The sequence below is a fragment of the Sorghum bicolor genome, chromosome 10 (assembly GCF_000003195.3).
Source record: "Sorghum bicolor cultivar BTx623 chromosome 10, Sorghum_bicolor_NCBIv3, whole genome shotgun sequence".
Classification (NCBI taxonomy): domain Eukaryota; kingdom Viridiplantae; phylum Streptophyta; class Magnoliopsida; order Poales; family Poaceae; genus Sorghum; species Sorghum bicolor.
The window spans coordinates 23,362,797-23,381,257 of record NC_012879.2 but is presented as its reverse complement, the minus strand read 5'-3'; positions in this window follow the sequence as shown (position 1 = coordinate 23,381,257).

Sequence of the window (18,461 nt, the reverse complement as noted above, 5' to 3'; positions counted from 1 at the left end):
TGATAACCGCTTAGCCAAAGAATTCCCCTCTTTATAGTACGGCTATCTATCCTAAATGTGATCACACCCTCTATGGTGTCTTGATCACTAAAACCAAAACCCTAAGCAATACCTTTGCCTTGATCTCCATAGGGTTTTGTTTTTCTCTTTCTTCTTTTCCAAGTTGAGCACTTGATCATCTTGTGGTCATCACCATGATCATCACTCGCTCCATCACTTGGCATGTACCAACCTCATTAATTCTACACACACTTAGTATAGAGGTTAGTACTAGGGTTTCATCAATTATCCAAAACCAAACTAGGGCTTTCAGACGACCAGGAGATGAGGCTGCCACTGAGGAAGACAGCATAACTAGAGGTGGAGCAGCGAGTGTTCGGGCAGCCGACCCAGTTAGCGTCAGCGTAGATGACAAGCTGAGTTGGAGCAGACCGGGGGATGATCAGGCCATAGCTGATGGTGCCCTGAAGGTAGTGAAGAATCCGCTTGGCAGCAGTCAGGTTAGTCTCACGAGGATCATGCATGTGAAGGCAGATTTGCTGGACAGCATATGTAATGTCAGGGCGAGTGAACATCAAGTACTGGAGGGCACCTACAAGATTGCGGTAGGCAGTCGGATCATCCACAGGAGGGCCAGCATCTGCGGGGACCTTGGCACAAGTGTCAACGGGGGTAGAGCAGGGATTGCAGCCACTCATACCATGGCGGTCCATAATGTCCAGGGTGTATTGCCGCTGTGAGAGGGTGAGAGTGTCCTTGTGTCATTGAACTGCCATGCCGAGGAAGTGATGCAAGGGACCAAGGTCTTTCATGGCAAACTCCTTCTTCAGGGCAGCAATCACATGGAGGAGGAGCTACTGAGAGGAGGCAGTGAGGACGATGTCATCCACATATAGGAGTAGATGTACTGTCTCGGTGCCGCGTCAGTGTATGAATAGGGAGGTCTCTGACTTTGCTTCAGTGAAACCCAAACTGAGCAGATAAGTAGCAAACCTGCTATACCACGCACGGGGCACCTGCTTCAGCCCGTAGAGGGACTTGTTGATCTTACAGACATGTTCTGGGAAAGTAGGATCAGGTCCCATGGAGGAAAGCATTCTTCATGTCGAGTTGATGAATGGGCCAATCCTGAGAGTGTGCCAAGGTGAGAACAATGCGTGTTGACGGTCCTTAAGTACTAAATTTAACCATCAATTAAACATGGAAAAGGATCAATATGCACCAAATATCTAGAATTAGGGTTTTATCTGATAGAATTCCACGAGCTTTGGTGTTTATCTATTTCTACATGGGGTTATCAGAAAATATGGAGAGAAAGCCCACATGTCATGTTTACAACGAGATAATTACGTGCTGCGCAATTTTCCTCAATCTAGAAGAGTCCAGAAGCCACGGGAACGAACGGGAGACCGGACGGGCTCGGGGGCAGGGCGCCCGCCCTCCTCCCTTGGGCGCCCGCCCTCGTCTCGGGGCCAATCCGAACCAAACTCTTGGATCGTGCTCCACCGACCTAAAGGATCAAGGAAAACCGTGCGATCAATGTCGGTTTGATCCGACGGCCCAAATTCACTTGAAAGGACTATATAACCAAGGCCTCTCCACCCCTGGGGGAGAGAGGAGAAGAGGAGAAATCATTATCAGAGGTAGCCATCAAAGTTAGGGTTTAGAGCTTCTCTCCCACAGAGAATTAGAATTAGCTACTCCCTAATCCTTCAAGTTTAGAGGTTTGATTAGATAGCAATTAGAGAAGTAGAGCACTACACTCTGGATTCGGATCTTCAGTAATAAAGATTGGTATTATTCATATCTTTCTCTAATACTTTGTTATAATTACATTATGTCTCTATTTATTATGCTCTTAGTTTGCTCTAGTTCTATATTTGATATAGTTATGATTGATAATGAGTTTATGTATAAGTTTGCAAAGCGCTTAGCTCTTGACTCGAGGGAGTTAAGTGGTAGATCACATGTGGGCATGGTGCTTAGATGTTATTTACTTGCAAATGTATCCTATTGGCCGGGTTGTGTGGTAGTTCGCGATAGTGACAGCTTCGTTGATTCTTATATAGTCCACCCTCCGTCGATAGGACAGGCAGAATTTGTATTGTGGAGTAAGTCTTACGATGTTCTGATTTACTTTAGCAATGTTCCTTATACATGAATAAAGAGTATTTTATGCTATACATGATCTTGTAGATAACTAGAGTAGATTGTGACTTAATAGATAGTAGATAACTTAGAATCCATTCTCTAGCTAATCCGACGTCACCTACATATATGAGGAGTAGTCTATTTTCTAATCGCTGTGTTATTTACCCATGAATTTATAATTCATTATCATTATCTTTATGGTTTACCCCCTGCCAAAGTAAGTGACTGTGTGACGAGTTTCTCATTAGTAATCATGTTCTTGCAAGTAATCATGGCTTGATAGATTTTGTCCTTATTTTAATTTCATCCCTTTTGTTCTCTTAAGCAAAATTATAAATAACGATACCTGGAATACTTATCCTGGTGAAATGCTACAATGAGGTGTTTTATCTGTGCACTTGCGGATAGAATAGATTATTTTCTAGAAAGCCTCCATATTTATAAATACCTTTGTACACTCTGGCACCATGCTGGGGATGACAACCTAGTATCTAAGTGGTGTTAGCTAGTGTCAACAAGCATTTCTGGCACCGTTGCCGGGGAACAAAAGGGTAATACATAGGAACGGTAAGGAAAGTCAGGAAATCAGTCAAGGTTATTCACATAAAATATTAGACTAGACTATAGAGAAATAATTGCATAAAATAACTACTAAGTGAGAAATCATAACAAGGCACCTCTGCTTTGGTAGGTTCACCCTGTTATTTTTCTATGTTTTATATTTTTATACAAGGTATATCAGGATTGACTTTGGGTACATTCAACTCTTCATCATCAGAACCAAAGCAATCAGGAAAGAAAGAAGCTAGTTACCAATTGCTGAAGCTATGGCACAGAAGACCCTACAAGAATTCTCTCCTCCAAGTCTTGAGAACATTCCAACTGGTCCAAGATTTGCAGTAGAAGGAGTACCCGAGTTTGAGCTCAAGTCAAGCCTTATCAATTTGGTGCAAGCTACACAATTCAGTGGAAAGGCACATGAAGATGCTAGTGCACACTTGCAGAATTTCTTAAAAATTGGAAGCACAATCCACATCAACGGAGTTGACAAAGACGTCATACTGCTTCGCCTTTTCCCATTCTCACTAGAAGGGAAAGCGAGGAAGTGGTTCTACACTCATCAAGATAACATCAACAAGTGGACGAACTTGTCAGATGCCTTTCTATCAAAGTTTTTCCCTATAGGCAAAACAACTGCCTTAAGAGGAAATATTGTCAGTTTCCAACAGCAGAAGACAGAAACCATTTCAGAAGCATGGGAGCGTTTTCAAGGATACATTTCAGATTGTCCTCACCATGGAATGGCCACATGGTTACTTATGCAGACCTTCTACCATGGATTAACCCAGAAGGCTCATGAGTGCCTAGATGCATCTGCTAAAGGATCATTCTTGGAGCTTACAATTGGAAAAGCAGAGATACTTTTGGATAAGATAGCAGAAAACCAAAGCTGGTTCCAAGATGAAGCTCAACAATGTCATCAAACTGAAGAAATACCAGAAGAAGTAAATGCACTATCAACCAAGATGGAAAATTTGCTCCATTGGATTGACCAGAGGGCCAAGTTCAAAGAAGATCAAAGGGCCATTGAGATAGCATACAAATATCAGCCTACCTCGAGTCAACCCAATAGCAAAGGTATGAATTCAGGTAATACTTTCAAGCAACTTTCATTAAAAAAGATAATTGCTCAACAAACCAAAATTAATGATGAAGTTAAACAAAGGCTAGATACAAATGAATCATCTCTAAAAGATATACACAATAAAATGGATTTTCTATTAACTGCCTTTGATGAGCAAAACACTCTTAATAAAAGGGTAGAGCTTAAATTAATAAAGTTAGCTGCTGCACTGCCTGTTGCTACTAACATTTAGCAGGTAAAAAATATGACTACTAGAGGAGGCAAAGCCACCAGGGATCCCCCATACCCAAAAGAGAAACAAAGAACATCAGCACCAGTGCAACCAGCAGTGATAGAAGAAGAAAGCCCAGTTGAAGTAGAAGATCTGCTCCAACCACCAATAATGGAGAAATGAGGAAAGATTTTTACGACACCAACTATTTGCCATTTCCCAGAAGAAACAGAGGACTACATTCGGATGAGCAATTTGGTAAGTTTGTAGAGGTCATTCAGAAATTATATGTCAACATACCCATGCTTGATGCCATACAGGTACCTACATATGCAAAGTACATCAGAGATATTCTTAACAAGAAGAGACCACTGCCCACCACTGAGGTTATCAAGCTGACAGAAGAATGTAGTGCGGCCATCCTCAATATACCACCAAGGAAGAAGAAGGATCCAGGATGCCCCACTATTGATTGCTCGATCGGAAACTAACACTTCAACAATGCACTTTGTGATCTCGGAGCAAGTGTCAGTGTGATGCCAGCATCAGTCTACGAGAAGCTTGAGCATACGACCCTAGAACCAACATCAATGTGCCTACAACTAGCAGATCAATCGGTTCGACACCCGTTGGGCATCGCCGAAAACATTCTAGTCAAGATCAGAGATTTTCTTGTGCCAGTAGACTTCGTGGTACTGGACATGAGTACTGACTCAAAAGTGTCCATTATCCTTGGAAGGCCATTTCTGAGCACCGCCAATGCCCACATCGATGTCGGGAAAGGAGAAATCAAGTTCAACATAAACGGAAAAGAAGAACACTTCACATTCAAACCCAGACCAGAGAGAGACCCTACAGTGAAGGAAGTTCATGAAGAAGAACCATTGGAGACACCATCTCTGGAGGAAGGTAATTCAAAAGATTAAAAGATTTGGAGGTCCAGCTTGGGGGACCTAAAAATCTCAAACCCTCACCGGGAGGTAAATCGGTATTTATCTACATTGTTTAAATTCTTGCATTAGTCATATTTATTCATAGCATTATTATAATAATAAAAAGCCCCATATAAATAATATTTATGGTGTGTAACAACCCATATTTATTAATTATTGTGGAGGCACAAAAATATTTTCCATTATCATTTCAATAAGTTTTAATTCTCATAGATTTTTCTGCATTATATTTAATTATAGCAACCTTCTAGAAGCTTGACCCACACTTCTTGGGTCCCACATGTCATACACCATACCTCACATACATCCCATCACATTATTTGATCCACCAACATAACTCCACTCACCAGCACTTTTCCACCGGCCAACCACCACCCATGATCCATTATTTTGCGTAAGAGTTAAGCAAAGAAGGGAGTGGAGAAAGGGCAGCCAGGATGGGCACCAAAGGTGGGCGCCCGCCCTGTCCCCTCTTCCTCCTATAAATTGCCACCTCCTGCCTCCATCTCCATCACACAAGCATTCCAGAAAACCACGCAAGTTTCAGTTTTCAGAGAAAGAGCTCTTGTAGTGAAGAGAGAAGAGAGTAGAGAGGAAGAGAAGAGTGGGAAAGAAGTTGGTGAGTTTCACCTAGTAAGTAGTGATCCCGCTGTCCAAAGCGGAAGTAAAAGTTGTTTAGGGGGAGGTTCTGCCAAAATAAAAACTTGTCTTGAACGACTAACCCCTAGACTACTGACATTCCGGACAGCTGACCACTAACATTTTCTCTCACATTTTCCACTAGTTGTGTTTTTGCCAACTTTTGTTTACAGGATGTTCAAGAAGGTGAAGAACGCAGGGAAGGCCCTCAAGAACATAGGTACAAGGAGTTCATCCCGACACTCCTCGAACCCGTCAGAGATGAGCGTCGACCCGACGCCCACACAAGCTCCGTCATCTTCATCTGATCAGCAAGTCAAGGTCCTCCTCAAGATAGGAGACCTTGGACTGAAGACACAAAGGGAAAAGGAAGTTTACCAGCAGTTAAAGAACAAAGATTTCATTCACACCCCTACTCTTGATCCTATCCTGCTACAAGAAGCAGGTATGGAATCTGAATTCGACTTAATTTTCCAGATGTTAGGTTGGACAAATTTTTGGAACATAACTGAGCTGGGTTCTCGTCTTCTCACCCTTGAATTTCTTTGCACTTTACAATATTATGAGGGGGGAATTGTTTTTCGGATGTTCAAACAGGAGATTATGTTGTCTTGGAGAGAACTGAGCGACCATCTTGGTTTCTCTTCAAGATGCATCCTGAACACTGACTCCGACCTACCTAATTTTGAGAGACACCAGTTCTGGAGAGAGATATCTAGAGATAATTTTTATAGTCAAGCCCGAACCAGTGACATGGAACACCCCACTCTTAGGATGTTCCACAAATGACTTGGGTACAATCTTTTCTATCGTGATGATATTAGGAAAGTAAGAGTAGGAGATTTACAACTTCTATATGCTGCTATTAATAAAGTACCCACTTCACCTGTTACACTTTTGGTTTCTCATTGGCTTAGTATACCTAGTCTTCAGGGACCTGTAGGATGTACTTCACTTATCACTCGTCTAGCCTCTAGTCTTCATTTACTAGAAAACTCGTCATTGTAATTCATTGATGAGTTACGGATTTCTCATGGCTATGACACATTTAGACAAGCTCGGATGTTAAAGAAAGAGGGGAATATAATGTATATGCTATATGATAATAAAGGCAAGATTCGGTTACCTAACCCGAACCTTGGCCTCTACGTTGTTTAAAATGTTTTGATTGAGATTGCAGTGACACCGGTAAACCAGAGAGCTCCACAACGAGTGGCATCTGAAAGGATGACCACCCATCAAGAACGCACCTGGTATGGAGCTGATCCCGGGCCGGAAGAAGCAGCGCACCTGCATTATTGCGACTACAACCCTCGAGTCCTTCGAGACCCATGGGTTCGACATGCGTAACCACAAGAGCCAACACAGGAGACATGGCCGGAGAGTCAAGATCACCAGTGGACAAACCCGCCTTTTCATACGGGTAGGTACTCCACTAATCCATATGGAGCTTCAGGATCCAGACCTCCACCCCAATTCGATGCAGGACGATACTCCGACGCCTCCTACGCTTTCACGAACGACTACTACCAAGAGGCCGGTGCTTTCTTTACCCGTACCGACAACACTCTTCTCGACCTCCAGAACACGCAAGCAGAAACATGGACGACTCCTGGAACAGCAACAAAAATGGAACCAGGACCACGCCACTGCAATACAAGAACTGAGACAAGACACCACGACAATGAACGACAACATCACCACCATGATGCAGTTCTGGAACATTGGGTAAGACCGACATCCACATCCAACTTGGGGGAGTTCCTCCCCAATTTATCAAGTAAGTTTTTATTTGCTTTTCTTATTTATTTTTTTTCTATTTTAGTATTTTATCTTAAAAAAATAAAAACTTAGAAAACCCAATAAATATTTTCTTGCTTTAATTTACTGCATTTTATAAACATGAAAACAAAATAAAAAGAGTGCGTAGATAAGTGTGCTTTATTTATCTGCCAAGTTTTAATCTCTAGATAAATAAAAAGACCAAAAAGATACATGATGGAAATGATGAATAGTTGCTCTGTTTGCTTACTTTCAAGTACCTAGCTTTTATATTAGAGTTCTTCCAGGAATCATTAAAACTGAAATTATTATCTATGGGAAACATAAAACTAAAGTCTAGATAAGAGAAAGGCATGATATAAAGTTTGAGCTACTATTTATCTTGTTCCTAGTACACTAAGTTCTGGAGATTTATTTTGGAAACTTACAAATCACATGATGAGTTCCTAGCATTAGAAACTACCTACCACAGCCATCCTTGCTATAACATCTTTTACTCATATTCACATTGAGTTTGATCGAGCTGTGTAGACCCTTAGGAGCTTTTCATGTGGTTAAATTAAGATATTCACTTGCACACATCTACTACATCATCCACCACCATCCATTAAAATTGCTAAAAATATTATCACTCACTGTCCCAAGTATTGTTATTCTCTCTCTCTAAAAAGATTCAATGCAGAAGAGGCATGGGTTATGCAAAAATATGCGAGGAAATAAAAAGGGGTAAGTGCCCGGAACCTCGACAAAGAAAGAAAAAGAGTGAGACGAGAGGTAAAAATAGACAAGTGTCCGGAGTAGAATTAGGGGTACAAAGATGCCCACTTGAGCGGAAAAATTGGACAAGTGTCCGACAGTAGAATTAGGGGTATCTACTACCCACCTGAAAAAAAAGAGAGAGATAGCCCATGTTCTCCCAAAACAAAGATCAAAGAAGAGGAGAGGTAGCAATATGAGGAGCAATGAGAAGTAAGTTTTATTACCACTTATACATTTTTTTACCATCACTATCATTTACTCCACCACATATGCACATCTTGATTTAATTATATGCTGAGTTCCTTTGGATCCATGGCTCGATTAGACAACATATGTATGAGCTGTTCTTCACTCCTACGAGCTCCACTTAAATATTCCATTAGCTATAGGTAAGTGACATTTTGGTAAGGATCCACAAATACCACATATAGAGAGACTTGAGAGAATCATTGCTGGGAACTCTGAGTTTTATTTTTGAAAACTTATACAAAACTCTAGAACAAAGGTAAAGTATAACAAGAGGAATAGTGTTTGACTTAATTATTTTGTCTTTCGATTACTTAAGACTTAAGTGCAGGTACTAAGCTCCATAACACTTCACTCTAATCTGGAAGAATTTTATAAAAGCATGTGTGCCTGTTAGGAAAGAAAACATCGAAGCAACTCCTGATCCATCTGAGTTTAGCTGTTTGCTCAGGGACAAGCAAAGGGTAAGCTTGGGGGAGTTTGTTGACGGTCCTTAAGTACTAAATTTAACCATCAATTAAACATGGAAAAGGATCAATATGCACCAAACATCTAGAATTAGGGTCTTATCTGACAGAATTCCACGAGCTTTGGTGTTTATCTATTTTTGCAGGGGTTATCAGAAAATATGGAGAGAAGGCCCACATGTCATGTTTACAATGAGATAATTACGTGCCGCACAATTTTCCTCAATCTAGAAGAGTCCAGAAGCCACGGGAACGAACGGGAGACCGGACGGGCTCGGGGGCAGGGCGCCCGCCCTCCTCCCTTGGGCGCCCGCCCTCGTCTCGGGGCCAATCCGAACCAAACTCTTGGATCGTGCTCCACCGACCTAAAGGATCAAGGAAAACCGTGCGATCAATGTCGGTTTGATCCGACGGCCCAAATTCACTTGAAAGGACTATATAACCAAGGCCTCTCCACCCCTGGGGGAGAGAAGAGAAGAGGAGAAATCATTATCAGAGGTAGCCATCAAAGTTAGGGTTTAGAGCTTCTCTCCCACAGAGAATTAGAATTAGCTACTCACTAATCCTTCAAGTTTAGAGGTTTGATTAGATAGCAATTAGAGAAGTAGAGCACTACGCTCTGGATTCGGATCTTCGGTAATAAAGATTGGTATTATTCATATCTTTCTCTAATACTATGTTCTAATTATATTGTGTCTCTATTTATTATGATCTTAGTTTGCTCTAGTTCTATATTTGATATAGTTATGATTGATAATTAGTTTATGTATAAGTTTGCAAAGCGCTTAGCTCTTGACTCGAGGGAGTTAAGTGGTAGATCACATGTGGGCATGGTGCTAAGATGTTATGTACCTGCAAATGTATCCTATTGGCTAGGTTGTGTGGTAGTTCGCGATAGTGACAGCTTCGTTGATTCTTATATAGTCCACCCTCCATGGATATGGCAGGTAGAATTTGTATTGCGGAGTAAGTCTTACGATGTTCTGATTTACTTTAGCAATGTTCCTTATACATGAATAAAGAGTGTTTTATGCTATACATGATCTTGTAGATAACTAGAGTAGATTGTGACTTAATAGATAGTAGATAACTTAGAATCCATTCTCTAGCTAATCCGACGTCACCTACATATATGAGGAGTAGTCTATTTTCTAATCGCTGTGTTATTTACCCATGAATTTATAATTCATTATCATTATCTTTATGGTTTACCCCCTGCCAAAGTAAGTGACTGTGTGACGAGTTTCTCATTAGTAATCATGTTCTTGCAAGTTTATCTCTAGTCTATGCCTTGATAGATTTTGTCCTTATTTTAATTTCATCCCTTTTGTTCTCCTAAGCAAAATTATAAATAACGATACCTGGAAATGCTACAATGAGGTGTTTTATCTGTGCGCTTGCGGATAGAATAGATTTTTTTATAGAAAGCCTCCATATTTATAAATACCTTTGTACACTCTGGCACCATGCTGGGGATGACAACCTAGTATCTAAGTGGTGTCAGCTAGTGTCAAGAGTGCGAACTATGGCTGGTTAGACGACAGGGCTGAAAGTCTCGTCGTAATCAACACCGGGGCGCTGTGTAAAGCCGGGAAGGACCCAACGAGCCTTGTATCTGTCCAAGGAGCCATCAGCATGAAACTTGTGCTTGAAAATCCATTTTCTAGTGACCACATTTGCCTTGGCTAGACGAGGAACAAGGTCCTACGTGTGGTTATCCACGAGAGCAGCATGTTCTTCTTCCATGGCACAACGATAGTGCGGATTGGCAAGAGCGTTGCGACAGGACCGCGGTACTGGTGACAGGGCCTTAGTATGCAAGGCGAGACGAGGTTGTCGATACCCAGACTTCTCGTGGGTCGCCATGCCATGGGAGTTGGCGGCCGGTGGGATGGGGTCAGCCATTGTCGGAACCGAAGGATCGTGCTTGACATAGCGCGGCAAGGAGGGAACAATGCTGGAGCATCGAGGAGGGGCCTCCACAGCGGGCTTAGCGGATGAGCCAGAAGTGGGGAGGCGCTTGGAGTACACGTGAGTGATGGGAGGCTTGCTGAAGTAGGGAGCCGGAGGTGCCGGGGTGCCACGGGCTTGGGCACCAGACATGGTGCCTGAGGCGCTACAGACACCTGGGGCTCCTGGACAGGGGCTGGGGGCACCTGGGTTGCCACAGGGGTGCCTTGTGGTACTGAAGGCGCCCGAGGGACTGGCGTGCGCGACCTAGTTACCAGGGCGAGCAACGGCGAGAGGACGGGGATGCCTGGTGGAGGCGATCTGGACGCTGGGGCGCCCAGACCGGCCAGCGGGGTGACTGATGGCGATGTCTAGGAGCAGGCACGTGAAGTGGATGCTGGCATTGTGCCAGCAAGACCAGGGGTACCTGTAGGTAAAGGAAAGACTGGTAGGGGTCATTGTTAGTTAGAAAATCAAGCTCCTGTGGAGGAGTTGAGGATCAGTGAAGGGAGAACAGAAAAGTTGTTTCATTGAAAACAACATGCTAGGAAACGATGACCCGGTTGGTGACAAGATCGAGGCACCTGTAGCCCTTGTGATCAGACGAGTAGCCGATGAACACGCATAGAGCGGAGAGTGGAGCAAGTTTGTGGGGAGTTGTGGCGGTGAGATTGGGATAACAGGTGCACCGAAAAGCTCGTAGGTCATGATACGAGGGGTGGGTGCCATAGAGTGCAAAGAAGGGAGTGCTCATGTGCAGCGTCTTGGTAGGGAGCCAATTTAGGAGGAGGGTAGCAGTGGCAAGGGCATTAGCCCAGTAGGAAGGTGGCATGGAATCGTGAAAGAGGAGGGTTCGGGTGACATTGTTAGTGGTGTGAATCATGCACTCGGCTTTCCCATTTTGTTGAGATGTATAGGGACATGACATACGAAGAGAAATGCCGTTGGCAAGAAAGAATGCACGGGAGGCGGAGTTGTCAAACTCACGACCATTGTCACACTGTACCGTTTTGATGGTGTAGCCGAACTGAGTCCTCACATGAGCAAAAAAATTGGAAATAGTAGGAAAATGTCATACTTGAACCGAAGAGGAAAGGTCCAAAGAAAATGAGAGCAGTCATCGAGGATAACTAGGTAATATTTGAAACCGGATACACTGGTAATAGGTGATGTCCACAAATCACAATGCACGAAATCAAAATTCTGAGCTTCTCTAGAGGAGGAACTAGTAAAAGGTAAACGAGCATGGTGTCCAAGTTGACACGCATGGCAGAGGGAGTCATGGTCGGGCTTGCTACAGATGATGGAAGAGGACTGAGCAAGACTTTGAAGAGCAGCCTTGCCAGGGTGACCGAGACGGTGATGCCAGGTTGTTTGGGAGGGAGTAGCCACCAGTGCATAGGGACTGGAGGAGGACACAGGCAACTGCAAGGTGTAGAGGGTTCCCTGGCTGTTACATCGAAGGAGGGTGTTCTTGGAATGCAGATCCTTCACAGAAACACCAAGAGGGTCAAATTCAACTGAAACAGAATTGTTAGTTGTGAACTTGCGAACGGAAAGCGGATTTTTAATAATATAAGGAGCTATAAGGACATTATTGAGGCGAAACAGGCCAGGAAGGATGGAGAAACCAGTGCCAACGACTGGGAGAGTGGCGCCGTTGCCAACAACAATGGAGGATGGAAAGAAAGAAGATGGTGAAACTGTGACCATACCAGAGTTGGAGGCAATGTGAGAGGAAGCAACGGAGTCAATAACTCAGTCCGAGGAGCCCGATGGTGGAGTCAAGGAGATGGTGCTGAAGGCATTGGCGAGGGACTCAGTAGTCCATGGCGACCAAGTAAGAGAGGGTGCCTGCTAGGGTGCCTGGTAGTATGCCTCGGGGTTTGGCGGTGGAGTGAAGTAACCCAGGGGCACACAAGCCACTAGGGCTTGCTGCGGTGATGGAGGCGGGACGGTGCGAGGCAGTGGACTGTGAGGACCTCCAGGAGTGGACCCAGGCCACATATGGATGGACCCGGTCCATGTGTTGAACATGGAGGGCCACTGCTGACCGCCTGGGTGTTGCTGCTGGCCACTTTGGTGTTGCTGGTGTTGACGATCCTTAATGCTCACATTTAACCATCAACTAATCAAGGAAAAGGATCCAAATGCAACCAACACCCAGACTTAGGGTTTTATCTAACAGAATTCCATGAGTTTTGGTGTTTGTCTATTTCTGCAGGGGGCTATCAGGAATTATGGAGGAAAGGCCCACACGTCGGGTTTATATAGAGATATTAATGTGCCGCGCAATTTTCTACCATCTAGAAGACTCCAGAAGCCACGGGAACGAACGGGAGGCCGATCGGGCCCGGGGGCAGGGCACCCACCCTCCCCCCTTGGGTGCCCGCCCAGCTACAGTAACCAATCAGCTTCAACTTCGCGGATCGTGCTCCACCAACCTAAGGGACCAAGGAAAACCATGCGATTAATGTCGGTTTGATCCGACGGCCCAGATTCATCTGAAAAGACTATATAAGCAAGGCCCCCTGGCCCCTGGAGATCATACCTCTTCTACAGAATCAAAGTTAGGGTTTCAATTCTTCATCCAAGTAGACAGGATCCCTCTAGTTCTTCTAGTTCTACCTCTAGTTCATCTAGATCTAGTTCTAGTTCATCTAGTTCTAGTTCTAGTTCCTCTAGTTCTTGTTCTAGTTAGTTCTAGTTGTAATCTAGAAAATAGGGAGAGAGAAGAGGAGAGCGGAGGAGGAGGAGCCGGATCTGTCGGATCTTCCTCAACATTGTACTTTTGCAGCAACTAGTTCGTTCTTTATCGTTCTCCAGGTTCTTCAATTCATAATCCTAAGTTCTTTAATTACTTTTATTTACATTCAAGTTATTTATTGGATTCCCGCTTGCATCAAGTGCTCTAATCTTTGCAACATTAGAGTAGTAATTAATAGATTAGACGTGGTGTTTAGTCTTGCAATTACCTAGAATTGCACCCAATCCTGCGGATTGTTGTGGTAGCCTTAGAGTAGTGCCAGCCCTAACGGTCGACGTATTCCACCTCGTTCGGATCAGTGTTTGTAGGACCGTAGTCAGACCTTCCTTGCCCCCTTCTCATCTCTTTCAGTGGTTAGTGCTCTGATGTCCCGATATAGATAATCTTGAAGTAATTCTTGATTCTTAGATCAACTAGAGAACTCTCAGGAAACTTCCTCTGTTCCCACCAAAAAATAATTATATAGTTATCTTTGGGCGATCTTGGATCTTAATTAGTACACTCACGTTCTGTGTGGAAAATCGATACTCTGGCATACTCCCGGGTGAAAGCTACATCGGTATCCGTGCGCTTGCGGATTTTTCTGTTTGCGTTTAAAATACCCAACAAGCTTTCTGGCGCTGTTGCCGGGGAACAGTAGCTGTGCTAGTTTCGAACCAAGTCGTCCGTGTATCCTTTTTCTTTTTTTTACCACACTCACCTGACCATTTTCACCATACCACATGGATTTCACTCCTATCTATAAATTCTTTGCTCCAAAGGGCGAGTTATTAGAGCCACCACCATCATCACATCCAATTCTTACAGATGGCTACGACCTCGGCCCTGATTTAATAGTCATGATTCAGGAGCAACCCTTCTCTGGGCAAGTAGATGAAGATCCATACACCCACCTTAGAGAATTCGAGCAGTTGTGCTCTTGCCGATCTATTTCCGGCATGACACAAGAAACCATTAAATGGAAATTATTTCCGTTCTCCCTTTTGGGAAGAGCAAAAAAGTGGTATGCTCATTCTGTAGGAGGCGTTAATGGAAGTTGGGATGAACTTCGGGACAACTTTTGTCTCGCTTTCTTCCCACTTTTTAGAATCGCTAACCTTAGAATCGAAATTCTTACATTCAAACAAAGAGAGAAGGGAACTTTAGGAGCAGCTTCGGCTAGGTTCACAAGCCTTACCAATTCCGGTCCAAACCTTTCCCTGCCTGACCATGTACTGTACTACCACTTTTATCGTGGTTTAAACAAGGAAGCTGCTCTTCACCTCGACATTGCTTCAGGAGGCTCATTCACACACAAACTCACAGATGAGGGGAGAGCTATCCTAGAAAGAATCCTTGAAAATACCCCTTACACTGGCATTTATGATGAGTTTCCTGAAGAAGAAGAAGAAGAAGAAGAAGAAGAAGAAGAAGTCGAGCCTGATCCTAAACCAAAAGAAGAGGAACTTGCAACCGAGTTAGAAATTCCATCTGATCCATCTATTAATTTAGTTGTAGAGAAACCTCCTGATAAGGGAATGCAAAACCAAATAAGGGATGATGAACCACCACCTTTAGAGCATCCCTTTGAATTCGAGGAAGATCTTTTTGAAGATTATGGAAGCACCTCGAATTTTCCTATCCAAACATGACCTCTAGCAGGGACCACTCAATCCGTTCTAAGAGTAGAATCTGTTGACATAGAACATATGAAAAGCCTTTCGGCTATTCTGAGCTATGAATGGCTAGCAGAAGTAGAGCTGTCTCCTGAGGTAGCTCGATTCATCACTCCTTCAACCATTCTTCTGTGCCAAATTAGAAGGTCCGCTAGGAAGGTCCACTACAATCCATATGTTGGGATAAATGTTATTTCCAAGGAGTTAGCTGACACTCTTTATCCCAACGAGTCCATAACCCCATCTCAAAAACTTTTACAAAGTCCATCTAGATTAATTCTAGAAAGCCATGGGGTATTAAGAGCAGTTCCTGTTAGAATCAAGGACTCTGGAATATGTCTAGATTTTCACATTTATGACATACCGGAGATTCCTCTCTTGATTGGTAGACCAATCATGAAACTTCTACAAGAACAACCACAACGAGGTCATTTAGACTTCAAAGTCGGGAATTCCACTATTGTTGTTCCTCTAGCTAGATCAATTAACACGATAGTGGAACCCAAACTTGACCCAGATCCTATTGAGGAGGTCTTAATGGTGACTCAAGAGGAGATGACCCAACCATTCTTTAATCATGAACACTTTGTTCAAGAAGAAGAAGAGTTGGTAGAACCCGTTGAGCTAGACAAAAATGAACAACCTTCACCTCCTTCGATAGAATTAAAACCTCTTCCTTCTGGCCTTAGATATGTCTTCTTGCACAATAACCCAAAAACTCCAGTAATTATCAGTGACAAGCTTTCCGATTATGAAACACAACAACTTGTCACTGTTCTTGAAAGACATAGATCAGCATTTGGCTACTCTGTCGAGGATCTCACGGGCCTTAGTCCCATTCTCTGCACTCATCATATCCCTATTGATCCTAATTTTACACCTTCAAGGGAACCACAACGGAGACTTAACAATGCTATGCGAGAGGTTGTTAAGAAAGAGGTCCTCAAACTCTATCGTGCTGGGATTATTTATCCTGTGCCACATAGTGAGTGGGTTAGCCCTGTCCAAGTAGTGCCAAAGAAAGGAGGAATGATAGTTGTTAGGAATGATAAAAATGAACTCATCCCTCAACGAATTGTCACTGGGTGGCGTATGTGTATTGACTATCGAAAACTCAACAAGGCTACAAAGAAAGATCACTTTCCGTTACCCTTCATTGATGAAATGTTGGAACGGCTTGCAAACCACTCTTTCTTTTGTTTCCTTGATGGTTATTCTGGATATCACCAAATCCCAATCCACCCAGATGACCAAGAAAAGACTACCTTTACATGCCCGTATGGAACTTATGCATACCGACGAATGTCGTTTGGATTGTGCAATGCTCCAGCTTCTTTCCAACGGTGCATGATGTCTATTTTCTCGGACATGATTGAGAAGATCATGGAGGTTTTCATGGATGATTTTACTGTCTATGGCAAAACCTTCGATCATTGTTTGGAGAATTTAGATAGAGTCTTGCAGCGATGTGAAGAAAAGCACTTAATCCTAAACTGGGAGAAATGCCATTTTATGGTTCAGGAAGGAATAGTGCTTGGACATAAAGTGTCCGAATGTGGTATAGAGGTGGACAAAGCAAAGATTGAAGTTATTGAAAAACTTCCACCTCCCACGAATGTGAAAGGAATCCGTAGCTTTTTGGGACATGCGGGGTTCTATAGACGCTTTATCAAGAACTTCTCTCAAATTGCTAGACCCCTAACTAGTCTCCTAGCTAAGGATGCACCTTTCATCTTTAGTGATGAGTGTCATGAATCTTTTCAAACTCTTAAGAAAGCACTCATCTCAGCCCCAATCATCCAACCACCTGATTGGAATCTTCCTTTTGAGATCATGTGTGATGCTAGCGATTTTGCGGTTGGTGCTGTTTTAGGACAAACCAAGGATAAAAAGCATTATGCCATATCCTACGCTAGCAAAACCTTGTCTGGACCACAGCTCAATTACACTACAACTGAAAAAGAGCTTTTGGCTGTTGTCTTTGCTATAGACAAGTTTAGATCTTACTTAGTGGGGGCAAAGATAATCATCTATTCAGACCATGCTGCTCTCAAGTACCTCCTCACTAAGAAAGATGCTAAGCCTCGTCTAATTCGATGGATTCTTCTACTCCAAGACTTTGACATAGAAATCCGAGATAGGAAGGGAATTGAGAATTCTATATCCGACCACTTGTCTAGGCTTCAATATAAGGAAACACATGATGAGCTTCCCATAAATGACTACCTAAGGGATGACACCCTACTTAAGATAACACATGCAGATCCATGGTACGCAGACATCGTAAACTTTATAGTAAAAGGCTATGTCCCACCTGGTGCAAACAAAAGGAAGTTACTTCACGATAGTCGTTTCCACCTTTGGGATGAGCCATTTCTTTTCTGAGTCTGCGTTGATGGACTCTTGAGAAGGTGTGTTCCTATGGCTGAGGCTACTCAAATTATGGAAAGATGCCATGCCTCGCCATATGGAGGACACTATGGAGCATTTCGGACACATGCTAAAATTTGGCAAAGTGGTTTTTTCTGGCCAACGATGTATGAAGATACAAAGGACTTTGTCAGGAGATGCCACCAGTGTCAAAAACATGGGAATATTAACTCACGAAGTGAAATGCCTCTCACAAATAATCTTCAAGTAGAACTTTTCGATGTTTGGGCCATTGATTTCATGGGGCCATTCCCTATGTCCGGGAATTGTGAATATATCTTAGTAGCCGTGGACTATGTGTCCAAATGGGTAGAAGCCCTACCTTGTCGATCAGCTGATTCAAAACATGCCAAGAGAATGTTCCATGAAGTAATCTTTCCTCGCTTTGGTATACCCCGGATAGTTATAAGCGATGGAGGTTCCCACTTCATCGACAAAATCTTCCGAAAGTACCTAGCCGATCATGGAGTTCGACACAACGTCGCAACACCATACCATCCTCAGACTAGCGGTCAAGCTGAAACATCTATCAAACAAATCAAAAATATTTTACAAAAGACCGTAGATGAGATGGGTAAGGGGTGGAAGGACAAACTTCCTGATGCACTTTGGGCGTATAGAACTGCATTCAAAACACCCATAGGCATGTCACCTTATCAACTTGTGTATGGAAAAACTTGTCATTTGCCTGTGGAAGTAGAGTTTAAGGCTCATTGGGCACTCAAGAAATGGAACATGGATCTCCACCTCGCTAGCGAGAATCGTCTGATGCAACTATCTGAGCTAGAAGAATGGAGAGAGAAAGC